The sequence below is a fragment of the Triticum dicoccoides genome, chromosome 2A, assembly GCF_002162155.2.
Source record: "Triticum dicoccoides isolate Atlit2015 ecotype Zavitan chromosome 2A, WEW_v2.0, whole genome shotgun sequence".
Taxonomy (NCBI): Eukaryota; Viridiplantae; Streptophyta; class Magnoliopsida; order Poales; family Poaceae; genus Triticum; species Triticum dicoccoides.
The window spans coordinates 768,928,841-768,954,045 of record NC_041382.1 but is presented as its reverse complement, the minus strand read 5'-3'; the positions used below and the strand labels follow the sequence as shown (position 1 = coordinate 768,954,045).

Below are 25,205 nucleotides of genomic sequence, written 5' to 3'. Positions count from 1 at the left end.
AAGTACTATTAAGCGTTTTTGATCTATCCTTATAGATCTTGATGCTCAATGTTCAAGTAGCTTAATCCAGATTTTCCATTGAAAAACACTTTTCAAATAACCCTGCATGCTTTCCAGAAATTCTACATCATTTCTGATCAACATTATGTTAACAACATATACTCATCAAAAATTCTATAGTGCTCCCACTCACTTCTTTGGAAATACAAGTTTCTCATAAACTTTGTATAAACCCAAAATCTTTGATCATCTCATCAAAGCGTAGATTCCAACTTCGAGATGCTTACTCCAGTCCTTAGAAGGATTGCTGGAGCTTTGCATACTTGTCAGCATCTTTCAGGATTGACAAAACCTTCTGGTTGTATCACATACAACCTTTCCTCAAGAAAAATGTCGAGAAAACAATGTTTTTTACATCCTATCTGCAAGATTTCATAAATAATGCAGTAACTGCTAACATAATTCCAATAGATTCTTAGCATCACTACGAGTGAGAAAGTCTCATCGTAGTCAACTCCTTGAACTTGTCGGGAAACATCTTAACGACAAGTCGAGCTTTCTTAATGGTGACACTTACCATCATTGTCTGTCTTCCTTTTAAAATCCATCTGCACCCAACAGCCTTACGACCATCAAGCGGTTCTTTCAAAGTCTATACTTTCTTTTATACATGGATCCTCTCTCGGATTTTATGGCCTCGAGCCATTCTTCGGAATCTGGGCCCACCATCACTTCTCCATAGCTCGTAGGTTCATTGTTGTCTAGCAACATGACTTCCAAGACAGGATTACGTACCACTCTGAAGTAGTATGCATCCTTGTCGACCTGTGAGGTTTGGTAGTGACTTGATCCGAAGTTTCATGATCACTATCATAAGCTGCCACTTCAATTGGTGTAGGTGCCACAGGAACAACTTCCTGTGCCCTGCTACACACTAGTTGAAGTGACGGTTCAATAACCTCATCAAGTCTTCACCATCCTCCCACTCAATTCTTTCGAGGGAAACTTTTCCTCGAGAAAGGACCCGTTTCTAGAAACAATCACTTTTGCTTCCGGATCTGAAATAGGAGGTATACCCAACTATTTTTGGGTATTCTGTGAAGATGCATTTATCCGCTGTGGGTTCGAGCTTATCATCCTGAAACTTTTTCACATAAGCATCGCAGCCCCAAACTTTTAAGAAACAATAGCTTAGGTTTCTCTAAACCATAGTTCATACGGTGTCGTCTCAACGGAATTGTGTGGTGCCCTATTTAAAGTGAGTGCGGTTGTCTCTAATGCCTAACCCATAAACGATAGTGGTAATTTGATAAGAGACATCATGGTATGCACCATATCCAATAGGGTGCAGTTGTGATGTTCGGACACACCATCACACTATGGTGGTCCAGGCGGTATTAGTTGTGAAACAATTTCCACAATGTCTTAATTGTGTGCCAAACTCGTAACTCAGATATTCATCTCTATGATCATATCATAGACATTTTATCATCTTGTCACGACGATCTTCAACTTCACTCTGAAATTACTTAAACCTTTCAATAATTCAGACTTGTGTTTCATCAAGTAAATATACTCAGCATCTACTCAAATCATCTGTGAATTAAGAACATAACGATATCCACTGTGTGCCTCAGCACTCATTGGACTGCACACATCAAAATGTATTACTTCCAACAAGTTGCTTTCTTGTTCCATCTTACTGAAAACGAGGCCTTTCAGTCATCTTGCCCATGTGGTATGATTTGCATGTCTCAAGTGATTCAAAATCAAGTGAGTCCAAATGATCCATCTGCATGGAGTTTCTTCATGCATATCTACCAATAGACATGGTTCGCATGTCTCAATCTTTTCAAAAATGAGTGAGTCCAAAGATCCATCAACATGGAGCTTCTTCATGCGTTTTATACCAACATGACTCAAATGGCAGGGCCACAAGTACATGGTACTATCATTACTATCTTATATCTTTTGGCATGAACATGTGTATCACTACTAATCGAGATTCAATAAACCATTCATTTTAGGTGCAAGACCATTGAAGGTATTATTCAAATAAATAGAGTAACCATTATTCTCCTTAAATGAATAACCGTGTGGCGATAAACATAATCCAATCATGTCTATGCTCAACGCAAACACCAAATAACAATTATTTCAGTTTAACGCCAATCCCGATGGTAGAGGGAGCATTCGATGTTTGATCACATCAACCTTGGAAACACTTCCAACACATATCGTCATCTCACCTTTAGCTAGTCTCCGCAACCTTCTATTTCGAGTTACTAACGCTTAGAAACCGAACCGGTATTTATTACCCTGGTGTTACTAGGAGTACTAGTAAAGTACACAATAATGTGACATATATCCAAAATACTTCTGTCGACCTTGCCAGCCTTCTCATCTACCAAGTATCTAGGGTAGTTCTGCTTCAGTGACCGTTCTCCTCATTATAGAAGCACTTAGTCTCGGGTTTGGTTCAACCTTGGGTTTCTTCACTAGAGCAGCAACTGATTTGCCGTCTCATGAAGTATCCCTTCTTTCCCTTGCCCTTGTTGAAACTAGTGGTTTAACCATCAACAATTGATGCTCCTACTTGATTTCTACTTTCACGGTGTCAAACATCGCGAGTTGCTCAAGGATCATCATGTCTATCCCTGATATGTTATAGTTCATCACGAAGCTCCAATAGCTTGGTGGCAGTGACTATGGAGAACCATCACTATCTCATCTGGAAGATTAACTCCCACTCGATTCAAGCGATTGCAGTACTCAGACAATCTGAGCACATGCTCAACGATTGAGTTTTTCTCCCTTAGTTTGCAGGCTTAAGAAACTTGTCAGAGGTCTCATACCTCTTGACGTGGGCACTAGTCTGAAATTCCAATTTCAGTCTTTGGAACATCTCATATGTTCTGCGACATTTCAAAACGTCTTTGGTGCCACAATTCTAAACCGTTAGTATTACGTACTGAACTATCACATAGTCATCAAAACGTGTATGTCAGATATTTCCCAACATCTACAGACGATGCTTGAGGTTCAACACACTGAGCGGTGCATTAAGGACATAACCCTTCTGTGCAGTAATGATGACAGTCCTCAGTTCATGGACCCAGTCCGCATAATTGCTACTGTCAACTCTCAACTAAATTTTCTCTAGGAACATATCTAAAACAGTAGAACCAAAGCATGAGCTATGACATAATTTGCAAAGACCTTTTGACTATGTTCATGATAATTAAGTTCATCTAATCAAATTATTCAATGAACTCCCACTTAGATAGACATCCCTCTAGTAATCTAAGTGATACATGATCCAAGTCAACTAGGCCATGTCCGATCATCATGTGAGACGGACTAGTCATCATCGGTGAACATCTTCATGTTGATCGTATCCACTATACGACTCATGTTCGACCTTTCGGTCTTCCGTGTTCCGAGGCCATGTCTGTACATGCTAGGCTTGTCAAGTTAACCTAAGTGTATTGCGTGTGTAAATCTGGCTTACACCCGTGGTATGCAAACGTTAGAACCTATCACACCCGATCAACACGTGGTGCTTCGGAACAATGGACCTTAGCAATGGTGCACAGTTAGGGGGAACACTTTCTTGAAATTATTGTGAGGGATCATCTTATTTATGCTACCGTCGTTCTAAGCAAATAAGATGTAAACATGACAAACATCACATGCAAATCATAAAGTGACATGATATGGCCAATATCATCTTGCGCCTTTGATCTCCATCTTCGAGGCGCGGCATGAACACCATCGTCACTGGCATGACACCATGATCTCCATCATCGTGTCTTCATGAAGTTGCCTCGCCAACTATTACTTCTACTACTATGGCTAACGGTTAGCAATAAAGTAAAGTAATTACATGGCATTTTCATTGACACGCAGGTCATAAATAAATTAAGACAACTCCTATGGCTCCTGCTGGTTGTCATACTCATCGACATGCAAGTCGTGATTCCTATTACAAGAACATGATCAATCTCATACATCACATATATCATTCTTCACATCCTTTTGGCCATATAAAATCACATAGCATACCCTGCAAAAACAAGTTAGACGTCCTCTAATTGGTGTTGCATGTTTTACGTGGCTGCTATGGGTCTCTAGCAAGAACGTTTCTTACCTACGCAAAACCACAACGGTGATATGCCAATTGCTATTTACCCTTCATAAGGACCCTTTTCATCGAATCCGATCCGAATAAAGTGGGAGAGACAGACACCCGCCAGCCACCTTATGCATCAAGTGCATGTCAGTCGGTGGAACCTGTCTCACGTAAGTGTACGTGTAAGGTCGGTCCGGGCCGCTTCATCCCACAATGCCGCCGAATCAAGATAAGACTAGTAATGGCAAGCAAATTGAACAAATCATCGCCCACAACTACTTTGTGTTCTACTCGTGCATAGAATCTACGCATAGACCTAGCTCATGATGCCACTGTTGGGGATCGTAGCAGAAATTTAAAATTTTCTACGCATCACCAAGATCAATCTATGGAGTAATCTAGCAACGAGGGGAAGGGGAGTGCATCTACATACCCTTGTAGATCGCTAAGCGGAAGCGCTACTAGAACGCGGATGAGGTATTCGTACTCATAGCGATTCAGATCGCGGTCGATTCCGATCTAAGCGCCGAACAATGGCGCCTCCGCGTTCAACACACATGCAGCCCAGTGACGTCTCCCATGCCTTGATCCAGCAAGGAGAGAGGGAGAGGTTGGGGAACACTCCGTTCAGCAGCAGCATGACGGCGTGGTGGTGGCGGTGGAGGAGCGCGGTACTCCAGCAGGGCTTCGCCAAGCACTACGAGAGACGAGGAGGGAGAGAGGTAGGGCTGCGCCTTGGGAGAGAGAGACTCCTGTGTTGTGCAGCCCCAAAACCTCCACCATATATAGGGGCAAGGGCAAGGGGAGGCGCCCTAGGGTTTCCCCTAGGGGGGCGGCGGCCAGGGCAGATGGGATCTCCCCCTTGGGTGACTTGGCCCCCAAGCCAGGAGGTGGGAACCCTAGATGGGGCGCCCCAAACACCCTGGTCACGTGGGAATAGGTGAGGGGGGCACACAGCCCCTTAGTGGGCTAGTTTTCCCCCTTCCCTTGGCCCATGAAGCCGCCCAACACTTGCCGGAGCTCCCGAAACACCTTTCGGTCATGCTGGTCATCACCCGGTACCTCCGGAACACTTCCGGACTCCAAAACCCTTCGTCCAATATATCAATCTTCACCTCCGGACCATTCTGGAACTCCTCGTGATGTCCAGGATCTCATCCGGGACTCCGAACAACATTCGGCAACCGCGCACATACTTTCCCTATAACCCTAGCGTCATCGAACCTTAAGTGTGTAGACCCTACGGGTTCGGGAATAATGCAGACATTACCGAGACATCTCTCTGGTCAATAACCAACAGCGGTATCTGGATACCCATGTTGGCTCCCACATGTTCCACGATGATCTCATCGGATGAACCACGATGACAAGGATTCAGTCAATCCCGTATACAATTCCCTTTGTCTACTCGTATAGTACTTGCCCGAGATTCGATCGTCGGTATCCCGATACCTTGTTCAATCTCGTTACCGGCAAGTCTCTTTACTCGTTCCATAACACATCATCCCGTGATCAACTCCTTGGTCACGTTGTGCACATTATGATGATGTCCTACCGGGTGGGCCCATAGATACCTCTGCGTTTACACGGAGTGACAAATCCCAGTCTCGATTCGTGCCAACCCAACAGACACTTTCGGAGATACCGGTAGTGCACCTTTATAGCCTCCCAGTTACGTTGTGGCATTTGGCACACCCAAAGCATTCCTGCGGTATCTGGGAGTTGCACAATCTCATGGTCTAAGTAAATGATACTTGACATTAGAAAAGCTTTAGCAGACGAACTATACGATCTTGTGCTAGGCTTAGGATTGGGTCTTGTCCATCACATCATTCTCCTAATGATGTGATCCCGTTATCAATGGCATCCAATGTCCATGGTCAGGAAACCATGACCATCTATTGATCAATGAGCTAGTCAACTAGAGGCTTACTAGGGACATGTTGTGGTCTATGTATTCACACATGTATTACGGTTTCCGGTTAATACAATTATAGCATGAACAATAGACAATTATCATGAACAAGGAAATACAATAATAACCATTTTATTATCGCTTCTAGGGCATATTTCCAACATGCTGCTCTGCTCCCCGAAAGGATTAATGCCATCCGCGCTTAAACCAAACCATACGTTCCTTGGGTCACTTGCAAACGCAGGCCAGTACTTTCTCTCAATTTTTCTCCACTGCGACCCGTCAGCGGGTGCTCTCAACTTCCCGTCTTTCTTATGGTCCTCACTGTGCGATCGCATCAACTTGGCATGCTCTTCGTTTCTGAACAGACGTTTCAACCATGGTATTATAGGAGCATATCACATCACCTTCGCAGGAACCCTATTCCTGGGGGGCTCGCCGTCAACATCACCAGGGTCATCTCGTCTGATCTTATACCGCAATGCACCGCATACTGGGCATGCGTTCAGATCCTTGTTCGCACCGCGATATAGGATGCAGTCATTAGGGCATGCATGTATCTTCTGCACCTCCAATCCTAGAGGGCATACGACCTTGTTTGCTGCGTATGTACTGTCGGGCAATTCGTTATCCTTTGGAAGCTTCTTCTTTAATATTTTCAGTAGCTTCTCAAATCCTTTGTCAGGCACAACATTCTCAGCCTTCCACTGCAGCAATTCCAGTACGGTACCAAGCTTTGTGTTGCCATCTTCGCAATTGGGGAGCAGCCCTTTTTTGTGATCCTCTAACATGCGATCGAACTTCAGCTTCTCCTTTTGACTTTCGTAATGCGCCCTTGCATCGACAATGACCCGGCGATCATCATCATCGGGCACATCGTCTGCTTCCTCATGATCTTCAGCAGCTTCCCCCGTTGCAACATCATTGGGCACATCGTCTGGTTCCTCTTGATCTTCAGTAGCTTCCCCCGTTGTAGCATCACCATTTTTTGGGGGCACATAGTTGTCATCGTCCTCTTCTTCTTCACCGTCTTCCATCATAACTCCTATTTCTCCGTGCCTCGTCCAAACATTATAGTGTGGCATGAAACCATTGTAAAGCAGGTGGGTGTGAAGGATTTTTCGGTCAGAGTAAGACTTTGTATTCCCACATTTAGGGCATGGACAACACATAAAACCATTCTGCTTGTTTGCCTCAGCCACTTCGAGAAAATCATGCATGCCCTTAATGTACTCGGAGGTGTGTCTGTACCGTACATCCATTGTCGGTTCATCTACGTGCATTATATATAATTAAGTGTGTCAAAAACCATTATAGAACATCATGAATAGATAATTAAGTGACCAAATTAATAGAAGTTCATCATCACATTAAAACCAAAGTACATACATAGTTCTCATCTAACAACATATAGCTCTCCAGAGCATCAAATTAATTAAACCATATTGAAACTATGTAAAACATTTCAATGCGAAAACAAATGCGATCATAATCGCAACCAAGGTAACAATTGATCCAACGGCATAATGATACCAAGCCTCGGTATGAATGGCATATTTTCTAATCTTTCTCATCTTCAACCGCATTGCATCCATCTTGATCTTGTGATCATCGACGACATCCGCAACATGCAACTCCAATATCATCTTCTCCTCCTAATTTTTTTTATTTTTTCCTTCAAGCAAATGTTTTGTTTTTCAACTAAATTTAACCTCTCGACATTAGGGTCGGTTGGAATTTCCGGTTCACCTACCTCCTAGATAAATAAAATCTATGTCACGTTGGTCGGCATAATTGTCATAAACAACAAAATGAACCAAATAGTTATAAAAAGATAATATATACCACATCCGAATCATAGCCAGGACGAGGGCCGACGTGGGCGGATACCAAAACCATCACACTATATAATAACAAGCAATAATAGAAGTAAGAAAATTAGACAAGTATCTATCTAAAGTAAGAATTTTTTCTTTCAGAAAGAAGATAAGAACAAGAGGCTCACCACGGTGGTGCCGGCGACGAGATCGGTGCGGGCGATCGACGGCGGTGAAGACGGGAGTGGGACGTGACGGGCCGCTAAACATAGACAAATCTCGAGGAAAATGGAGCTTTGAGGTCGAGCTTCGAGAGGAGAAAGCTTAACTAGTGTGGCTCGGGCATTTCATCGAACACTTCATGTGCATAGGAGGTGAGCTAGAGCACCACAAAGCCCTCCCCTCGCTGGCCAGAGAAAAACAGAGCACTGGGCTGCTCTGCTCGCGGGCGAGGGGTATATATAGGCACCTCATTGGTCCCAGTTCGTGGCATGAACCGGGACTAAAGGGAAGCCTGTGGTCCCGGTTCAAGCCACCAACCGGGACCAATGGTGGTGGGCCAGGAGCGAGGCCCATTGGTCCCGGTTCGTCCCACCAACCGGGACCAAAGGGGCATGACGAACCGGGACCAATGCCCCCACGAGGCCCGGCAGGCCCCTGGCCTCACGAACCGGGACCAATGCCCCCATGGGTCCCGGTTCTGGACTGAACCGAGACTAATGGGCTGACCCGGCCTGAACCAAAGCCCTCTTTTCTACTAGTGAACATACATACCAAAAACCTTGTTTGTGAAGTACTTGGATGACTATGTTGAGCGTTTCAACATTCAACCAAAGTATCTCACCAACGTGGAGTCATCCACATATGACAATGATGAAAAATGTTGGTCCATTGTGGCAAAGGACATGTCAAAGTGCACCACAGTCAAGTTCACGGCGAAGTTTCTTGTTGTGGCGAGTGGTGAGAATAGTGCAGAGAATATTCCAATGTTCCCTGGACTGGAAAACTTTCCAGGTGATGTTATCCACTCCTCAAGCTACAAGTCAGGCAAGAGCTACTCTGGCAAGCATGTATTGGTCATTGGATCAGGCAACTCCGGGATGGAAATTTCTTATGACCTTGCGACCCATGGTGCCAACACATCGATTGTTATACGAAGCCCGGTACGTACATGCACTATATATTTTCATAGGGTGCATGAACGCAAATTCTTAGTATGGTTATTAATAGAAGAGATGCAATTTTCAGTGTTATTACTAATAGGAAGTATTTCACATAGAAAAAGAGATGGACTGTTTTATATCACACACAAACAACTCAAAGAATAGAGGAACCACATGACAAAAATTTATTTCTTGAAAGAAGAAACTTTATGAATTTTTTTTATCATGCATACTTCAAAAGAGGTGTGACATGTTTTGTGGTTGCATATTCATGTAATGACAAAGGAATTAATTCGTTTGGGGATGACACTTGCTCACCATCTTCCATTGAATCTAGTGGATAAACTCCTTGTGATGGCCGCGTATTTAATATTTGGAGACCTGTCACAGCATGGCATCACAAGGCCAAAAATGGGTCCAATGACCCTCAAATCAGAAATAGGCCGATCTGCAGTAATTGATGTTGGTACTGTTGGATTGATCAAAAAAGGCATCATCAAAGTAAGTATATCCTTGACATGACATAAATTTATAACATATGTTGATTTGATATGCCAAGTTATCAATGTATTTTTATCTCCTAAAGGTTCAAGGGAGCATTAGTAAGATCAAGGGCAACATAGTTAAATTCCAATGCAGTAAAAGAATGTCATTTGATGCAATTGTGTTTGCAACTGGATACAAAAGCACGACACATATGTGGCTCAAGGTAATATAGCTTGTGTTTGAACATGCCTGAGTTTGTTTTCTTGGTGTAACCATTATTAAATCTGCAAACAAGGTCTATGTCTTTTTAATCCAGAATGGTGAGAGCATGTTAAATGGCAACAGACTGCCCATCCAAAAATATCCGAATCATTGGAAAGGTGAAAATGGCAACAGACTGCCCATCCATAGGATTAGCTGGTATTGCAACAGATGCCAAGAATATCGCTAATGACATCAAATCTGTGATGGACTCTATGTCAAGTTAAATCATTTTTTACATGTAGTTTACCATGGCAAGCATGGTAGAAGGTTGATTCTTTGAGAAATATATCCATTGTGTCACCTTTGTATCTAGCTTTTAGACAAGTAAATTTATGTTTATTTTAAGGTTCATATGTGCCCCGGAGAGAGATGTACTATTATACTATAATCAAGGGCTTTGTACTCTTATTACGCGGAGAGATTTCTAATTTTGGTTGAACCTACAACTGTGTATTATATTTTACTAGCAAACATGCCTGTTCGTTGCAACGGGGAAAAAAATTGCGCACGCTTTTAGCTACCCGTCCGTGTTTCCTCTTCGTCATCCACTCATGAATATTCCAATATGGTGAGACATAGCAAAAAGAATCTGTGCGTTACCTATGACAATTATTTTTGTATAGATATAAGGAGGAGCGTGCGCAAAAAAAATCAGTACCATCTCAAATAGTAAAAAATCTCAAAATACAAATAAAAAATAATAATATGGGCCAATGCATCAAAAAATTGGAGAAACAAACCTTGCTTTATTTGTAGGTTGGCAAAAAGACTTGTGCCTTGAAATGGGAGATATATATCACACACCCTAACATGATAATAATGCCTCAAGATCTTTCTTCGTGCGGCGCGAGCTTTCAACTGGTGTTGCAAAGGAGTGCATCGGTGACAAGCGACAACTGGATCACCAATGAAGACGTGGCGGCATGTCATGCACTACACATATCTTATATATGTCCTCCATATGATGATGGCGTAACGCCCGCCCATCTGCTGCTACCGCCGCAACCAACCCACACATCTTTCTTCTGCTAGAACGAACATCGAGCAGGGTGAAGATGTGGAAAAAATATATTATCATCTCAACGGTCGACCAATCTTGTACAAATGCAGCAAAAATTTAGAGTAGCATCAATGCATCATGGGGGTATTTACTCTCCTTTCATGAACCCATATAAATATAAGCTGATAAAAAATTACGTGTCATATTTCGCAAGCAAATAGTAGATGGTAGATCTTATATACACTTATTTTAAATGTGCGAATATATTAGGATTAGTGGCCGATACACTTATACAAACATTTCTTTTGCAATTTAGACCTTATATAAATTGATTTTTTGGTCTAGATTTAGATTAAAAAGGCGTTTTATATTTTATTACACAGGTAGTATATGGGGCATGAGTTGCCAATCAGTCCATCCTTTTAGTATGCATTTTTTTTCATCTCATCCGTGTTCCTAAAAGTAAAGGTATATTAGTTTGAGACGTTTTTATTAACTATAAAATAAATACACATATATATGAATTTCATCGGTGTTCTGTCATGTTTTTAGCTCAAGCACGTGGACCATATTGATTTGTCTCTTCGAGGTAGTCAACCTTATCTCTTCACGATAGCTGACCGGCCAAATATTCACATGGATCCACTACCAGCAGCCAGCGCTTTCGTCAAAGCCGAGTGTTGCTGAATCTGGCCCGATGGGCGGCGGGCTGGAGGGAGCAGCTGGGTGGTCGGCCATACTCGTCTGTCGGCGGTACACCGAGGTGGCGAGACCTCCATCAGCAACCGCGCACTGCTCCTGTTGGAGTGGCGCAGATGGGCACCACCGCGGCGGCTGCACCCCTGTGCACAGCGTCGCCGGCAAACTCCCTTGCCGGACCACCTCACACAGCGCCACTCCGTCATGCGCCAGCCCGCGCCCTTCCTCGCCGGAACCGGCCGGCCCCAGCCTCCAACAACTCTGTCTGGCCTCTCTGCCCTCCCGAGCATAGCTGCCGCGGCCACCTCTCCTCCACCTTGCCGCCGTTCAACGGGGCTATCCTGTCTCTCGCTGCGGTTTTGCTTAGGATTAAGAGGGTGCTCTCTCGGCAAGGGCTGGCCTTATGAAACATAGCTGGCCAAACGGGCCGGCCCGGCCCGGCACGGCACGGCCCATCTTAATCGTGCCTGGCACGGCCCGGCCCGCCATGGCATGATTATTAGTCGGGCCGTGCCGTGCCGGCCCGCGTTCTGCCTCCTCCGGCCCAAGCACGGCCCATGAGCCAAACGGGCTGGCCCGATGGCACGCCAAGCACGCTGGCCCACTAGCCTGATGACCTGCTAGGTTGTTTCTTGGGCTGATTTTGGCCTGCTAGGCTGTTTTTATGTGTTATATATATATATATATAAATCTAAATAAAAAATAAAAAAAGATAAACGGGCCGTGCCATGCCGGCCCGCGTGCCCAGCCTTTAGGCCCAGGCATGGCCCAAGGCGGGCCGCGTGCCTGGCACAGCCCGATTAGAGCGTGCCGGGCCTGGCCCATCACGTGCCGTGCCAGCGTGCTTGCGGGTCGGCATGCCAGGCCCGGCCTATTTGGCTAGCTATATTATGAAAGAAGACGTTGTAGGTTTTGAGGTAGAGTTCGGTGGGCCGGATCGAGAGTAGTGACTCGTGTGTCTGGTGGTGGTGGTGTCGGATAACCCCAGCATGTAAATTTGCAATGTAATCGTGGACTCGGGAGTCTTTTCGCTTTCTTCTTTAATGAATGATACGCACACTCGTGCGTATTTGATAAAAAAAAAACCTTGCCAACATGGGCGTGGTTTTCGCTTGACTCGCCGGTCCTCAGAGCCTTGGGGCCCGGGCAATGACAGGCGACCTCCCGTGGGTGCTGGCCATGGCCGAGTACAAGCTCAAGCTTGTCTCCCTCCTTCCCTCCTCTTCACTTCCCTAGCGCCGATTCAAGCATATCCAGCCAAGTTCTGCTCCGTCGAGCCCTGGTCGAGCACATTCCTACTCATCTTTTTTGACATCTGCCTTGGTCGAGCACGTTCCTACTTATCTTTTTTGAGATCTCTTCTTTCTTTCTTTTTTCATTGGGCAGCCAGATACCACATAGACCCACATCTTACCTCGTTTGTTTATTCCTCAGACAGCTTGTTTTCTCGTTCGGGTGGTCCATATATAAATTGATGATCTTTGATGAAAAGAGGCGACGTGAGACTATTTAATTGTGCATTTAGCTAGCCTTTATAAGACATATAATAAGGGAAACCATGGGTTTGAACTCCCGGACAATTGGCTTTTTTTGCGCTCCCGAATCGATGAATAAAAAAGTAAGGTTCATATCTGGCCCAGCTCGGTCCGTGCACCTCGCTCAAGCCCAGGCGCGTACGCTTGGTAATCCCCGTCCCGGAATAAGATAGATATATAGGTCCCCGAATTAGTACCACCTCATCTTTATAAAATCATCTTTAAGCGGAACGAAACTAAAAATATCACCTTGTTTTAATAGTAAATATAGATATAGATTTACTTGAAATTATATGTGCAAACAGCATGCGCTCAATACTCTATTATCTATACCAAAATCTCTTGTGGCGTGTTTACCCCATCAACATAAAATTATAGGAGGTAGTAATCACATCAGCCTAAAATAAATGCATAGTTCACTACATCCATCGCCGGTACTGTAGTGCTATTCAGTCTTAGAATTGCACTAGTTATTATCCCGTGCATCTGCATGGGTAGCTGACGTACTATAAATTATTAAAAATATTTATGAACATATTTAGAAACTTAAAACTAAAACTTAGAACACCATATGACGGAAAATTACTATTTAGAATGTGTATTTGTGTTTACGTGATATACGTATCCTTAACTGTTGTGGACACAGTTTGTTGTGCCCGAAGCGCAGGGTTTACAGTATGCAGTAAGTTTTCCATCGGCTGAGATCCAAGGTATCCATCCGCATAGTCTTGGATATAAATTGCTTATTACCTTGCGACCATGGTGCCAATACTTCGATTGTTATACGAAGGCTGATATGTACTACATGCACTATGTATTTTCACAGGGTACATGAACACAATTTTTTAGTATAGTTACCACAAGAAGAGATCCATTTCTTTAGTATTATTACTAATAGAAAATTATCACATATATAAGAGATGGACTGTTTGATATGACACACAAACAAACAAACGACTAGAGGAACTACATGACAAAAAGTAACTTTTGAAAGAAGAAATTCTACGAAATTTTGTTTTATCATGCATGCTTCAGAAGAGGTGTGACATGTCTTTTGGTTGCAGATTCATGTAATGACAATAGAATTTATTCAGTTGGGATGACACTTGCTCACCATCTTTCACTAAATCTAGTGAATAACCTCTTTGTGATGGCAACAAATTTCATATTTGGAGACCTATCGAGGTATGTCATCACAAGGCCCAAAACCAAAAATGGATCACAACGACCCTCAAGTTAGAAACCTACCGATCCATAGTGATTGATATTGGGGCTGTTGGATTAATAAAAAAATCATAATAAGCGTATTTGGAATATTTGAAGGAATCTGCCTTATTAGTCATATTTTTTATAGTTGAAAATAATAAGTAGACCTTTTCTCTCATAATGTTGGTTTGTTTTCTAGTTGGCACTTCTAGAGAGATCCTAGTCATCTCCCTAGATAATATAGATCTGACTCAAATGCGCAATTATATGTTTCAAAAATAAGGCACTTACACGACGAAGAAGGCGGCTACTTGCATATATATTGAATGTTCATTATATTGGAAGGCATAACAAGCAATCATTTGTTTTCTTTTTCGAGAAACACCGACATTGGATTTATAAAAGTGTCAATGGGAAATATAGAACATCATTTGAATCAGAACAATAAGAAATTCTAAGTACTTTTTTTACAATGTGAACTAACGGAATAAAGCATATATAGTGGATGAGCTTCTCCAAGTTTTGTCTATCGCTTTTATCAACTGATGACTCATTGAAATTTACTGACTTCCAAGACAAAATATACTCGGATGGCAAAGATTGCTGATGCCGAACTTGAATTAGGTAAAAGCAACTATAACCAGTAACTGAAAGATGATCTTAACACGCTCGTGGGTTGGTGGAGTGTACCTCTGTATTCTGTTTTCCTTTTCAAAAATAGCACATTTAACTGATGCATTGTTCGTGCAATCTTCAAATCATTCAAAAATAATAATCTGAGGCATTGTTCGGCCAGCCTCCTGAGTATGGCATGATGGGCCGGCCCCTTAAGCAAGGAGAAGAAGCAAGCAGGCCCAGCAATGACGAGCGAGGCCTCCACAGGTCCACAGAAACAAAACCCGTCAATCCGCCATCCTCCTTCCTCCTCTAGGGTTTTACTACATTGCGCCGCCGTCTCCCTCCCCACCTCCGTCCCCCGCCGCCCCGCCTCCTACCCGGCAGACCACCACCGAGGCCCGAGCCAGCGGCCATGACCGGCAAGAAGCATAAGTCCTCCAAGAAGCAGCCCAAGGGCAGCCGCCTACCGCTCAGCACCGACGCCGACGCGGTGGCCGACGCCGGGAAGCGCTGTCACTCCGGCGCCGCCAAGCGCCACCAGGTCGAGGAGGAGGAGTTCGTGCCCTCCTCCATCGGCGCCAAGATCCTTCGCGAGGCCATCAAGAAGCAGCAGGAGGAGATCCTCCACGTACTATCCAGTCTTGGAATGGCACAAATTATCAACCTGTGCAACTACATGGGCTAGCTGACATACTAATTAATCATTAAAAATATTTGTGAACTGATTTAGAAACTCAAAACTAAAACTTAGAACACCATATGACGGAAAACCACTATTTAGAACGTGTATTTGTAGTTACATGATGCTGGTATTCTTATATGTTGTGGACACAGTTTGTTGTGCCCGAAGCACCCAGGGTTTGCAGTATGCAGTAAGTTTTCCATCGGCCGAGATCCAAGGTATACATCCGTCTAGTCTTGGATATAAATTGCTTATGACCTTGCGACCATGGTGCCAATACTTTGATTATCATACGGAGCCTGATATGTGCTACATGCACTATATATTTTCATTAGGTACATGAACACAATTTTTTAGTATAGTTACCACTAGAAGAGATGCATTTTTTTCAGTATTATTACTAATAGAAAGTATTTCACATATATAAGAGATGTACTGTTTTATATCACGCACAAACAACAAAACAACTAGAGGAACTACATGACAAAAAAATAACAATTGAAAGAAGAAATTCTATGAAATTTTATTCTATCAGGCATGTTTCAAAGAGGCGTGACATGTCTTTTGGTTGCAGATTCATGTGATGACAAGAGAATTAATTTAGTTGGGATGACACTTGCTCACTTTCTTTCACTAAATCTAGTGGGTGACCTCTTTGTGATGGCGGCGAATGTCATATTTCGAGATCGATCGAGGTATATGGCGTCACAAGGCCCAAAACCAAAAATGGTCGAATGACCCTCAAGTTATAAACCGACTGACCCACGATGATTGAGTTGGGACTGTTGGATTAATAAACCCTTCACCCATCAAACCCTACCACCTCCTTGCGGATGGACGGTGCTTGGACACATTTCAAAACCTGTACTCTAGTAGTCTGATTACCACTATACTTACATCTGGGTGCCGCTTATTTGCGCAGGACATGTTTGACCAATGTTGTGACCACACAAGGGATAACGGGTACTTGTTGCGGGAGGACGCGAAGAAGATGCGGTTGATAGTGAGTGGGGAGTTCCACCAAGAAATGTGGGAGTTCCTCCGCCGGCAAAAATGATCCAAGGGAAGTGTCCATATGGAAAGAAGAGAAGATGCTACTAGTCTTTACCACACGCTCCTTCTTGTGAGGATGGCCTGAATCCACCTACCCAGCAGACAAGTCTTTAGAAAATCCAACTGCAGGAGGCAGAGTGGTAGTCTGGTAGGTGTTGAAATTATTTGGACTCGACGGTCGTAAATCGAATATAATCATATGTTTGATAGGTTCAGTCTGCAGTTTGCGCCATGCTAAATGTAAGTCACAGAAGTTAGTGGATTATTCTGTTAGGAAAATCAAAATCCGATGAACTGTACGTGCTCCACTTCTCTAGTTCAGTTTTGCATGGAAGTTGCGTACAATTGTGATTAATCTGTGTCAGTCAGTTTGGAACCAGACAAGTTTGCAAAACCGCATCGAGACAGGATTGAAAATTTCGATTTCTAGTAAATTGGTTTATTATCTTTTTAACAAAATATATTCACACTCTGGTGTGTAGAGTTAAAAATACAACGAGCGTTCAATTTGATGTTCAGGCATAGGACAATATGCATGTACCAAAGTTGAAATATGGCCTCACATTAAACGAGTGTTCAGTATAGAAATGAATTTATATTAAAAAAACTGGTTTCAAATATTTGAACTAAAGTTCTAATTTTTTTTGTTCACAACATCGAACGGCTCGTCGTGTTGACACCAAAGTTATGGCAATGGTCGTCAAAACCAAAACTGACCGTCATACAACTGAAACGGAGGCAAAACTAGCCGACAAAACCGGTTAACATGGTTGGTAACAAATCCTTCTGAGATGATTGTTTCCTTTTGTCATCCACATTATATTAACTAGAGAAAATGAAATAGGACTTTGCCTATAAATGTGTGTTTGGAAATCAGACTTATCCTTATCATATCCTATATTGTATACAAAGAGGAAGAAACACTTGAATATTATTAGAGTAGTAATTGTCATTGGTGATGATGCGAAAGGAAAGAAACATGAAGAACCTTTAATCTACACATAAAAAAGATGGTCGATAAGTTTCCAATACCAACAATCGATCAACGGTGTGTTTCCTACCTATTTTGTATCAGTACACGCTTTCACAACCAACAACGGCTCCATTTTTAGATGGAAATACTCCTACACACTAGGATTAGGCCTCAATAAATATTTACCTTTTTCATCCCTCTATCCATAAAACAGATTGGCCCATGAAGGATACCAATATATATATGCCCCCATACACGAGCATGTCATCCAAACTTCATCGAGCAAACACACAAACACTGGACTACCAGCGAGCTTATCCCACAACTTTGTTAAGTCTTCTCTTTGAAATGGAGGGTGTTACAGTGTTGATTGTTGGTGCTGGGCCAGCAGGCCTCGCAATGACAGCATGCCTCAGCCAATTCTCAATTCCTTATGCCATCGTCGAGCGCGAGAGCTATAGCGCGTCACTCTGGCGCAACCACGTGTATGATCGCCTCAAGCTGCATCTCGCAAAGGAGTTCTGTGAGTTGCCACATGTGTCATACACTACTAGGAAAAGGGCTATAGATGGAATTGACACTAATGGTGCACCAGACATGTGGTGCGCCATTACTATATACTAATGGCGCACCATGTGTTGGTGTGCCATTAGTGTCCAAATACTAATGGCGCACCACATCCACGGTGCGCCATTAGTAAATTTTTTTTTAAATTTTTTCCAAAACTACCAATGGCGCACCGTGGGAGTGGTGCGCCATTACTAGTTTACTAGTTGAACTAGTAATGGCGCACCATGCCACGATGCGCCATTAGTAACTTGGCCACCACTTCCACCGAATGCACCCCCCCGTGGACCGCCTTTTCAGTTTTTAAAAAAAAAATAAAAAAAATGATGGAAATGTCAAAAAAATAAAAGAAAATAAGTTTCCCATGTGATATGTGGTCTAGTTGTTGTGAAAATTTACAAATATGAATTTCGACTTTATTTGCTATAAAATGTTCCTGGCAGATTGTTAACATGTTTAGCGATTCTGCCGAGCTTGTTGATGTTGATCCGTGCATGCTATGTTGTTGTTCTTGCCATGTCTAGCTTCTGTGCCATGTCTATTTGCTGGGTGTATGCTTAGTTTGTCATGCAATGCCTCGTAGTGAGTGCATCGAGCTCATAAACATGCCTACTCGTTAACTGTTTTGCCATGCTCCAGTTTTTCACTAAGTCTGAATCTGTTTATGTTTTTGCTATGTTCACATGGTTGCCATTGTATTTTCTGATCCCTTTTGGCTTATGGTCACTAAGGGACTTTTGCTACATGCTTTGAGTAGCTTCATGCCATGCCTTGCTTTGCCATGATATGTTCCTGTAGCATGTTGTTATCATGCTCTAAATATTGCTTCCTGATGATAATCCCTGACATGCTGTTAATTTCACTAAGTGTGAAACCTGTTATCTTTTGCACTTTTGCCATGCTAGTTTGAGCTTGCTATTGAGTGAATTAGCCGTAGCTTAGTGTTCATCTTTTGTCACGCATCTTGAGTGGATCCCTGCCATGTATTTTGTTGCCATGTTTGAGTGCTGTAGCATATTTCTCTTGATGCATTTAGATGACTTCTTGCTGATTATCGCAGACTGGTGCCATATTTGTTTTGCTTGTCATTTCCAAACCGTGCATCCGATTCCGGTGATCTTTATATCGATTTCGACCAAAATCAACTCACCTTTCTAGTGGCACTCTTGGTTTTCCAAGTTGAGGCCAGGTTCAAACATTCCTTTCCAAATCATGCATATGCACCGCATACCGCATCCCGCATATCATGTTAAGGAGGCCAGGTTCATGTGTTGGTTGTTTACTATGTTGTTTGCTCCTTTCCGGTGTTGCTTCTTCGGGTTGGTTCCGATAACGTCGTGTTGTGAGGAACCGTTCGACTACATCCGTTTGTCTTCTTCATGGACTCGTTCTTCTTCCTTGCGGGAATTCAGGCAAGATGACCGTACCCTCGAAATCACATCTATCTTTGCTTGCTAGATGCTCGCTCTTTTGCTATGCCTATGCTGCGATACCTACCACTTGCTTATCATGCCTCCCATATTGTTAAGCCAAGCCTCTAACCCACGTCGTTCTAGCAAACCGTTGTTTGGCTATGTTACCACTTTGCTCAGTCCCTCTTATAGCATTGTTAGTTGCAGGTGAAGATTGGAGCTTGTTCCATGTTTGGAACATGGTTATTTTGTTGGGATATCACAATATCTCTTATTTAATTAATGCATCTATATACTTGGTAAAGGATGGAAGGCTCGGCCTTATGCCTGGTGTTTTGTTCCACTCTTGCCGCCCTAGTTTCCGTCATATCAGTGTTATGTTCCCGGATTTTGCGTTCCTTACACGGTTGGGTTATAATGGGAACCCCTTCACAGTTCGCCTTGAATAAAACTCCTCCAGCAAGGCCCAACATTGGTTTTACCATTTGCCACCTAGCCTTTTTCCCTTAGGTTAGGCCAGCCCAAGGGTCATCTTTATTTTAACCCCCCCGGGCCAGTGCTTCTCTAAGTGTTGGTCCAAACTGAGCGATGTCCGGAGCTACCAGGGGCAACTCTGGGCTGGCCCACCCGACGTCTGGCTCATCTGGTGTGCCCTAAGAACGAGATATGTGCAGCTCCTATCGGGATTTGTTGGCACATCTGGGTGGCTTTGCTGGTCTTGTTTTACCATTGTCGAAATGTCTTGTAACCGGGATTCAGAGTCTGATCGGGTTGTCTTGGGAGAAGGAATATCCTTCGTTGACCGTGAGAGCTTGTGATGGGCTAAGTTGGGACACCCCTGCAGGGTTTTGAACTTTCGAAAGCCGTGCCCACAGTTATGGGCAGATGGGAATTTGTTAATGCCCGGTTGTAGAAAACCTGAAGTTTGTCTTAATTAAAATGCACCAACCGCGTGTGTAACCGTGATGGTCTCTTCTTGGCGGAGTCCGGGAAGTGAACACGATGTTGGAGTAATTTTTGACGTAGGTTTGTTCTAGGATCACTTGTTGATCATAGTTGTTCGACTGTGCTTTTGCCTTCTCTTCTCGCTCTCTGTTGCGAATATGTTAGCCACCATATATGCTAGTCGCTTGCTGCAGCTCCACCTCATACCTTTTACCTTACCCATAAGCTTAAATAGTCTTGATCGCGAGGGTGTGAGATTGCTGAGTCCCCGTGACTCACAGATACTTCCAAAACCAGTTTGCAGGTGCCGATGATACCGTGCAGGTGACGCAACCGAGCTCAAGGAGGAGCTCGTTGCAGATCTTGTCCTTTATGTTGTTTCGTTCTAGTTAATTAGTAGTGGAGCCCAGTTGGGGTCGATCGGGGATCTGTGTAGCATTTGGGGTAGTCTTGTTCTATTTTGGTTCCGTAGTCGGGCCTTGATTGTATCTGGATGATGTAATGCTTTATTCACGTAATTGTGTGAAGTGGCGATTGTAAGCCAACTATGTATCTTTTTCCCTTATGTATTACATGGGTTGTGTGAAGATTACCTCACTTGCGACATTGCTTTCAATGCGGTTATGCCTCTAAGTCGTGCTTCGACACGTGGGAGATATAGCCGCATCGAGGGTGTTACAAAGGTCCCAGCCCCCAAGCCGGTCCCGAGGTGGCGGAGCGAAGAGCTCGGCACTTTGAAGTGGAGACATAGAACGACCAATGCAGGCCCGCAGTGTGACGCCGAAGTCCTCGGCGTGGGTTAATGAAGTGATGACGAAGCCCTCGGTCCAGCCGAGGTGACGTGGTACGTCGATACACAGAGGTGATAGCACTGCCCGATCCGGATCCTTTATCTATGCACAGAAAATAGTGCAAGCCGGAGATAATAGGAATAATAATAAAATTAAAAAATGTTGCATAATTAATAATTTGTGCAAAGTAATAAAAGATATATGGCCTGTGTGCCGAACACTCAATGAGGTAGAGCTCTCTCAATGATGCTGAAGTCCCCGAGGCAACCGAACACGTCGGTATGGCAACATGACCAACAAGATGATCACGCGAGCCGATTTACACCGATTGGGACGATGGCGTCGGCTTGCCGAAGAGATCACGTGACGTAGTCGAGGTCCATTACCGAACCACCATGTGACCTTCGTTAATGCGGCCACCATTTGATAGATCCGCGTACAGATGATGGAACAAACCAGAGTAATAGTTCCTTGGAAAAAATAAACCCAAACAACCAAAATTACTAGGATAAATAACACCTAGTGTATTTGTTGCAGCAATCCGAAGAAAGGTGACTCCCAAAATTGGGACTCGATCCGCACACCCATTGGCTGATGCGATAAAGCGACAGCATGGCGATGCTGGCAAAGGTTGGCTTGCCGAGACAAAGCCCTCGGTCCAGCTAACGTGACGAAGCTGGTCGGCTGGTGACGCCGAAGTCACCGGAGTATGTTGATGAAGAAGTAGCCAAGTCCCCGGTCCAACCGAGGTGACGGAGCAGGTCGGTGAGGATATGTTGCAGCTGCCATGTCAGCCGAGGTGTTGAAGCAGGTTGGCGTGATGGACATCGGCTTGAAGAAGCAACAGTGTTGCCATGCTGACGCAAGTCGTGACTTGTGACGTGGTCAATGCCGCCCTGATGAAGTGACCGTGCGGCGATGCCGTTGTGCCCGCTCCGTGTAATCCGTGGGGTAGCGATGTTGGGGATGATTTACAATTTGCGATGCCAAACTCTTGTTCGGCTTGCCGAGATGATGATTGAAGAAGTTGAGCTCGGCTCAACAAAGCGGCGACGTGTCTAGCGCAGGTCGGCAGCCGTGGAGCAACATTGCCGGACTGGTTTGACACCAGCGTGATGGTGAAGATTACCTTGGAGGAGGCTTAAAATTTTATGGCTACGTGTTTAAAAACAACGCACAATACCCTAGAAAAAATTCCTTCAAAAGGGTTGTCCAATATTCCGTTCATGAAGAAACATGAACTCGGGCCGGAATCGTATTCGTGCAAAAAACAGATCCGAAAATTGGTTCACTCATCGGAAGGTTCCCAGAGTTTGAGCCATCGGATCGAGCTGAAATTTGGAGGGGTGGTAGATATGGGAATTCCGCAGCAGATGAATGGCCGGATCTTCCAAAGGACCTCCAAGCTGGGCTCTGGAGACCACGCCCTAAACTTGTCAAGATTCCAGTCCAGATTTGACAGGGCTCCGGTATATCGTAGATTGCCAGAGATTCCACCATCAGAACTCGACGAAATTTGGCATGGTTGTTGTACACTTAATTCCGCACAATTCCACTGAAGGAATCGTCAAAGCAATGCTCGAGGAGGTGGTGGCAGTGGATACAAGTTTGTTGTTCGGAAAAAACAGCACGGTCGCCCGAGGGCAATGTTGACATTGAGCCCCTGAGCTCCATGGATGATTCTTTCATGATCATGATAGAGATCAGAGTTGATGTTGACGAAGGCCCTGTTCCGAACATGATGATCGGAGGTAGGGCACAGTCCTTGGTTAAGACAAGGTGGCTAGTCGAGCCGGCGACAAAAGATGCCGACATCAACCATAGAGCTCGGCTCCGATGCGTAGATCGTGCCGGAGACGATCCGAATTCCCATCGCCCCGCGGCGACCACCAATATGCTCTCAATGAAAGCACAAATGTCGGTTCAATATCCGGCGTATCTCGTAGTAGGGGTCCTAATCTAGGCATCTGGGAGAGATTGTAACATGGACACGGGGTTTTACCCAGCTTCGGGCTCTCTTGATGAGATAATACCCTACATGCTGCTTTTGATTGTATTCATATGGGTGTAGTATAGAGTATATGTATCTACCACGAGATTGTAGTAATGAATATGAGATTGTCTACTGACTAGCCTGGCCTCGGTTTATATATGCACCGCAGGCCTAGGGTTTAGAGGAGTCCTTGTCTTGGGTGCCAAGTCTTGTAGAATCCTCCTTGTATGCGGCATGGGCTGTCCGAACTGGCCCAATAGTGAACCGCCATGGGGGTCCTCGCTCCGATCCAGCTTGTCAGGAGACGACGTGGTGAGTACCCCCTAGTCCAGGACACCGTCAAGCATGCCTTTGTCAATTCTCGATTACTTATGCCATCGTCGAGCATGAGAGCTGTAGCATGTCACTCTAGCGCAACCGTGCATATGATCGCCTCAAGCTGCATCTTGCAATGGAGTTTTGTGAATTGCCACACAGGTCATACCCTGTAGATGCACCAACATACATAACAAAAAACTTGTTTGTGAAGTACTTGGATAATTATGTTGAGCATTTCAACATTCAACCGAAGTATCTCACCAGCGTGGAGTCATCCACATATGACAGTGATGAAAAATGTTGGTCCATTGAGGCAAAGGACATGTCAAAGTGCACCACAGTCAAGTTCACAACAACGTTTCTTGTTGTGGCAAGTGGTGAGAATAGTGCAGAGAATATTCCAATGATCCCTGGACAAGAAAACTTTCCAGGTGATGTCATCCACTCCTCAAGCTAAAGGTCAGGCAAGAGCTACTCTGGCAGGAATGTGTTGGTCGTTGGATCCGGCAACTCCAGGATGGAAATTGCTTATGACCTTGCGAGCCATGGTGCCAACACATCGATTGTTATACGAAGCCCGGTATGTACATGCACTATATATGTTCATTGGGTGCATGAACGCAAATTCTTAGTATAGTTACTAATAGAAGAGATGCAATTTTAAGTGTTATTACTAATAGGAAGTATCTCACATAGAAAAAGAGATGGTCTGTTTTATATCACACATAAACAACTAAAAGACTAGAGGAACCACATGAAAAAAATTTAATTCTTGAAAGAAGAAATTCTCTGCAATTTTATTTATCATGCATACATCAAAAGAGGTGTGACATGTTTTGTGGTTGTAGATTCATGTAATGACAAAGGAATTAATTCATTTGGGGATGACACTTGCTCACCATCTTCCATCGAATCTAGTGGATGAACTCCTTGTGATGGCAGTGTATTTAATATTTGGAGACCTGTCACGACATGGCATCACAAGGCCAAAAATGGGTCCAATGACCCTCAAAGCAGAAACAGGCCGATCTACAGTGATTGATGTTGGGACTATTGGATTGATCAAAAAAGGCATCATCAAAGTAAGTATATCCTTGACATGACATAACTTTATAACATATGTTGATTTGATATGCCAAGTTATCAATGTATTTTTATCTCATATAGGTTCAAGGGAGCATTAGTAAGATGAAGGGCAACATAGTTAAATTTCAATGCAGTAAAAGAATCTCATTTGACGTGATTGTGTTTGCAACTGGATACAAAAGCACGACAAATATATGGCTCAAGTTAATATAGCTCGTCTTTGAACATGTCTGAGTTTGTTTTCTTGGTGTAGCCATTATTAAATCTGCTAACAAGCTCTATGTTTTTTTAATCCAGGATGGTGAGAGCATGTTAAATGGCAACAAACTGCCCATCCAAAAATATCCGAATCATTGGAAAGGTAAAAATGGGCTTTATTGTGCTGGGTTAGTGAGGAGAGGATTAGCCGGTATTGCAGAAGATGCCAAGAATATCTCTAATGACATCAAATCTATGATAGACTCTATGTCAAGTTAAATCATCTTTGACATGTAGTTTACCATGGCAAGCATGCTAGAAGGCTGATTCTTTGAGAGATATATCCTGTTAT

The 25,205-nt window shown here is 43.7% G+C and overlaps 2 pseudogenes; both read left to right on the top strand.

The window, feature by feature from the left end:
- Nucleotides 1-8,634: 8,634 nt before the first annotated feature.
- Nucleotides 8,635-10,001, top strand: LOC119352418 (annotated as a pseudogene).
- A 7,890-nt stretch (nt 10,002-17,891) lies between these two features.
- Nucleotides 17,892-25,132, top strand: LOC119352417 (annotated as a pseudogene).
- Nucleotides 25,133-25,205: the final 73 nt, after the last annotated feature.